Raw genomic sequence first — 6,000 nt, 5'->3', positions numbered from 1 at the left:
GAGCGGGATCAGGGTTGTACAACAGGTTTGTAACACATAATCGAATTCAATATGTAAAAACTCTGACAAAGGCCTTGAGGCCGATACGTAAAGCATAATAAAGAGCAGTGATACAAACAAGAGAAGTGTGCAGGTTTCTTTTTTCTCATGCTATTCAACTGTTACCATGCACCTGCATCAAAGATATTTCAGATGTGAGTGCCTTTTGAATTTGAATACGTAAATTCCAAAATGCTGGCAATTACATGTAAGGATTTTATTACTAGGCTAATGGCGTCTTGGCTAACACTTGACAATGGTAACCAAGTCACATGACTGATCATGACCTTTCATGTACATAACTAAGGAAGTGATTGCATTTAATTAGTAAAGAGGGGTTTACAACATTGTTTTTCTATGAAATATCACATTATTTTCACTGAAATACATTATAATGAATTTTTTTATAGGCTTTTTGTTTATAGGCTCTGGTCATAATTAACAAATAGTTTAAATACATGTATCAATTTTAAATTGAAATCTAACATCACTTTCTGTTTTACTTTTAGCTTGCTTGGACAGTTTCCCCACCTCAACCATGTGAGTTATTTTCTTTTCCCTTACAGCTTAGACTACAGGGATCACAGAAACCACACACACACACCTAGCATTTCACTCTATCCTATTTCTAACAGTTCAGCAGGAGGCCAAAACACCACATTAGAGTTGGTAAGTGCATGATAACACAATACATTTACTAATGAATCTGTTTCTGGTGGTCTCATTTGTCCAGTAGTCTACTAGTTAAAGGTGAGTAGGTTTCCTTTACTACTACAGTATATAATTTGCACTATTTTGTTGCTGTTTTTCATCTAACACACACACATATCAGCAGTTATATTCTGAACTCTCATCTCTCTCCTCTCCTCCCCAGTTAAGACAGAGCCTATAAACAACAGTGAGACTGACTATCACAGAAAGCAGCACTGGACAGCCATGCAGGCGAAGGTAACACACACAGTTTCAGCCTCTCATTTCTCCCTTTAAAATGGATTCTAACACGTGCATAGCAGTACTCACAGATGTTGTTGATGTACCAGCCATATTAAAACCAACTATCACCAAGTTTACCATTGCAGACATCCTTTTCCATTCACACTAATACACATAAGCTGTTCATGTGATGTCACCTTTACGCTCACTCGTTACAAAATACGCTTTTACCATATTTATTCAAAATCTCATATTTTCTATCTCCTAGGAACTATCTTTCATACAGTGCGGTTGAAATGGACAATCAAACACATCTGCTGTTGCTGCATTGAATAATAATATAATTGCCATGCAATCTAATGTCTTGCGCTTCCTGTCCATTCTTTTGAAGGAATGTGGATTCTCCTACAGGGAATTCTCTGAAGGATGAGGAAAGGATCCTGCAGGTTGTCCTACAGGAATTGCCCTGAAAATCTTGTGGAATTACCTGCAGGAATATTACCTACAGGATATCCCACAGGATTTGTGTGCCATTTTACTATAGGACAATTCCTGCAGAACTACCTGCATGATTCCTAGTGTGTCCTGCAGGATTCCTGCATGAATTCTGTCCTACAGAAAGTGGCCCTGAAAATCCTGTGGGATATCCTGCAGGACTTTCTAAATCTGTAGGATATACTGGATATTCTGCAGGACTTCCTAAATCTGTAGGATATACTGGATATCCTGCAGGACTTCCTAAATCTGTAGGATATACTGGATATTCTGCAGGACTTCCTAAATCTGTAGGATATACTGGATATCCTGCAGGACTTCCTAAATCTGTAGGATATACTGGATATTCTGCAGGACTTCCTAAATCTGTAGGATATACTGGATATTCTGCAGGACTTCCTAAACCTGTAGGATATACTGGATATTCTGCAGGACTTCCTAAACCTGTAGGATATACTGGATATTCTGCAGGACTTCCTAAATCTGTAGGATATACTGGTTATTCTGCAGGACTTCCTAAACCTGTAGGATATACTGGATACCTGCAGGACTTCCTAAACCTGTAAGATATACTGGATATTCTGCAGGATTCCTGCAGGACTTTTCATGCAGGATTCCTGTAGATGTTTTTTGTAAGGGATGGTTGGATGGAAACCAGGTTAGTGCTGAGATTATTATGGACAGAAGAGCGAGATTATTTTTATTTGTCAAATGGCAGCCAAGCATCGATCATCATGTCACCAGAATAGGACCCTCAATTTTTATTGGAAAGGAGCATCAAGCTCATCACCTTGCATTTTCACCACCCTGTGAAGTTCAGCCTTTATTTAATCTGTAGCCTAACTGCATGGGTTCCTGAGTCGTAGTGGGAGGACCACACACCATATCATCACATGACTCCAAGTTATATCAATATTTGAGCATAAAGATGTTTCCACTGCCATTTCTCACATAATTCATTTTACAGACACAAAAAGATCCCACCATGTCAAACGAACAAATTACCTGTAGACATTTCTAAAATTGTAAGGAAACATCCTGTTTCCATCACAGCTGTCATGATTTGTGTTTATATGGTAGGACTTTATTTGCATTAAAACTGTGGGTGGATGGATGGAAATGTGGTGACTGTGATTAATGATGTTGCCGTAAAGAAAGTAACCTTCCACTACATGAACAGTATTTCATGGTCTCATGCTTCTAATGTTTACAATGTTCTCCCTGGATCATACTCTATTTGTGTTTTTCAAGTTCCAGGGCTGCCAACTTTTAAAGAAAGCTTGCTGTGAGATTTTCTATGTGAATTTCATTTCCCCCTGGCACAACCCCTAGACATTTTTCTTTTTTACCTTCTAAAGCTAATTTCCTTCAATTCTGTATTTTGACATGGCCTATGACTGAGGTGGACATTTTTAAAACAAAATTAAAACCACAGGTAGGGAGTACTCAGGATGCTTTGAATGTTAAATGAACACTGACAATTCGCCAACTGTTCGAGATTTTTTGGGGATGCACATATTTTTGGGGTGTTTGAAACTTTTTCTTCTGACAGTAATGAAATGAGATGGGTAACAAGCTAATGGGAGAAATAGTGGGAAGGTTGGAAGCAGGGATTGTTGTCCAGTCTCCTTGTCCTTAGACTGCTTTCAAGGTAAGGACACAAACACTTGGTAATTTGGGTGAACTTTCTCTTTAAAATAGGGCTGGAAGAAAATCCTGCTTGCTCTCCAGGAGGGTTGGCCACCTCTGATATACAGTACCAGTCAAAAGTTTGGACACCTACTCATTCAAGGGTTTTTCTTTATTTGACTATTTTCTACATTGTAAAATAAGTGAAGACATTAAAACTATGAGAACACATATGGAATCATGTAGTAACCAAAAACGTGTTAAACAAATCTAAATATATTTTATATTTCAGATTCTTCAAAGTAGCTTCCTTTTCCTTGATGACAGCTTTGCACTCTTGGCATTCTCTCAACCAGCTTCACCTGGAATGCTTTTCCAACAGTCTTGAAGGAGTTCCCACATATGCTGAGCACTTGTTGGCTGATTTTCCTTCATTCTGCAGTCCAACTCATCCAAAGTCATCTCAATTGGGTTGCGGTCGAGTGATTGTGGATGCCAGGTCATCTGATGCAGCACTCCATCACTCTCCTTGGTCAAATAGCCCTTACACAGCCTGGAGGTGTGTTTTGGGTCATTGTCCTGTTGAAAAACAAATGATAGTCCCACTAAGTGCAAACCAGATGGGATGGCGTATCGCTATGGTAGCCATGCTGGTTAAGTGTGCCTTGAAAACTAAATACATCAGACAGTTTCACCAGCAAAGCACCATCACACCTCCTCCTCCATACTTCACAGTGGGAACCACATATGCAGAGATCTTCCATTCACCTATTCTGCGTCTCACAAAGACAAGGCGGTTGGAACCAAAAATCTCAAATTTGGAATCATCAGACCAAAGGACAGATTTCCACTGGTCTAATGTCCATTGCTCGTGTTTCTTGGCCCAAGCAAGTCTCTTATCATTATTGGTGTCCTTTAGTAGTGGTTTCTTTGCAGCAATTCGGCCATGAAGGCTTGATTCACATTGTCTCCTCTGAACAGTTGATGTGTCTGTTACTTGAACTCTGGGACCATTTATTTGAGCTGCAATCTGAGGCTGGTAACTCTAATGAACTTAACCTCAGCAGCAGAGGTAACTCTGGTTCTTCATTTCCTGAGGCGGTCCTCATGAGAGCCAGTTTCATCATAGCGCTTGATGGTTTTTGCGACTGCACTTGAAGAAACTTTCAAAGTTCTTAATTTTCCATATTGACTGACCTTCATGTCTTAAAGTAATGATGGACTGTCATTTATGTTTGCTTATTTGAGCCTGTTCTTTGCTTAATATGGACTTGCTGTTTTACCAAATAGGGATTCTGTATACCAACCCTAACTTGTCACAACACAACTGATTGGCTCAAACACATTAAGAAGGAAAGAAATTCCACAAATTAACTTTTAACAAGGCACACCTGTTAATTGAAATGCATTCCAGGTGACTACCTCATGAAGCTGGTTGAGAGAATGCCAGGAGTGTGCAAAGCTGTCATCCAGGCAAAGGATGGCTACTTTGAAGAATCTGAAATATAAAATATATTTAGATTTTTTTTAACACTTTCTTTGGTTACTCTTTGATTCCATATGTGTTATTTCATAGTTGATGTCTTCACTATTATTCTACAATGTAGAAAATAGTAAACAATTAAGAAAAACTCTTGAATGAGTAGGTGTGTCCAAACTTTGGACTGGTACTGTATGTTTCCCAAGTGCTGGGTGTTTGACCATTTTCTTGATATAACAATTAATTTCTCAAAATAACCCAACCTTCAAGAAAAATGGAATGAATATTCATATTCAAGTGGTTTATGCCAGTTGAAAATCCTTGCCATCATCTTACTTTACATTGACAAAATATGTGTTTATGAGTCCCTCTACCATCTCTGCCTAGCATATGCACAATAGTAAAATGTCAAATTATATTTGACGCCTGGAGCATTTAATATCCAATCCTTATTTTTTTTATCAGTTATTCATGGAATGAATGGAATGAATAATTCATTTTCAAAGACATAAGTAGGCATATCAGATTTAAAATATGTGATTACACTGGAAAAATTGTGAAGAAATGGAATAATAAAATACACTGTGTAAAACATTAGAAACACCTGCTCTTCACATCACAGACTGACCAGGTGAAAGCTGATGTAGAGGAAGGGGAGGTTAAAGAAGGATTTTTAAGATTTGAGATAAGGATTATGTATGTGTGCCATTCAGAGGGTGAATGGGCAAAACAAAATATTTAGTGCCTTTGAACAAGGTATGGTAGTAGATGCCAGGTGCACCAGTTTGAGTGTGTCTAGAACTGAAACGCTGCTGGGTTTTTCATGCTCAACAGTTTCCAGTGTGTATCAAGAATGGTCCACCACCCAAAGGACATCCAGCCAACTTGACACAATTGTGGGAAGCATTGGAGTCAACATAGGCCAGCATCCCTGGGGAATGCTTTCAACACCTTGTAGAGTCCTTGCCCCGACCAATTGAGGCTGTTCTGAAAAAAGGGAGTGCAACTCAATATTAGGAAGGTGTTCATAATGTGTTGTACACTCAGTGTAAGTGTGGGGAATAACAGTAGGGTTTTTGCTGACAAGCACACAAATTACCCTATATTTTAGTCCATTGTTAAATGAGAATTGTTCCACTGATGAGACTTAATAGATAATAAAATCTGAAAACAAGATTACATTAATCCACACTTACACCCTAACCAACTAATTGTTATATTTATTGTCCCCCATATAGAATCAAAAGGACACATTTGGGTTCACAATCTATCAGTCAAAAATATCAAGTTCCAAATCAGGTCACCCTACCAAACATCCCATCTAAAAGATACTGTAGGTTTGTCTGCTGCCTTTCTGTTGTCACAGCCTAAATGCCATTCACCAAATGAAGGGACTAATGCAACAGGACAATGAGGTTCCGCTT

At 38.6% G+C, this 6,000-nt stretch overlaps 1 long non-coding RNA gene across 3 annotated transcripts; it reads left to right on the top strand.

Moving 5' to 3' along the window:
- LOC115169250 (uncharacterized) lies at positions 1–1,332 on the top strand. 3 transcript variants are annotated; one of them, XR_003870823.1, is made up of 5 exons: positions 1–25; positions 549–579; positions 773–789; positions 914–987; positions 1,241–1,332. It is a non-coding gene; the product is annotated as an uncharacterized LOC115169250 (long non-coding RNA). The 3 variants fall into 3 exon arrangements; XR_003870825.1 differs by lacking the exon at positions 1–25 and adding an exon at positions 47–194; XR_003870824.1 differs by lacking the exons at positions 1–25; positions 773–789 and adding an exon at positions 675–708 and having other exon boundaries at positions 489–579.
- The last annotated feature ends 4,668 nt before the right edge of the window (positions 1,333–6,000 follow it).

The sequence above is a fragment of the Salmo trutta genome, chromosome 31 (assembly GCF_901001165.1).
Source record: "Salmo trutta chromosome 31, fSalTru1.1, whole genome shotgun sequence".
Classification (NCBI taxonomy): Eukaryota; Metazoa; Chordata; class Actinopteri; order Salmoniformes; family Salmonidae; genus Salmo; species Salmo trutta.
The sequence above is the reverse complement of the archived record's forward strand: the minus strand, read 5'-3'. Positions and strand labels throughout refer to the sequence as shown.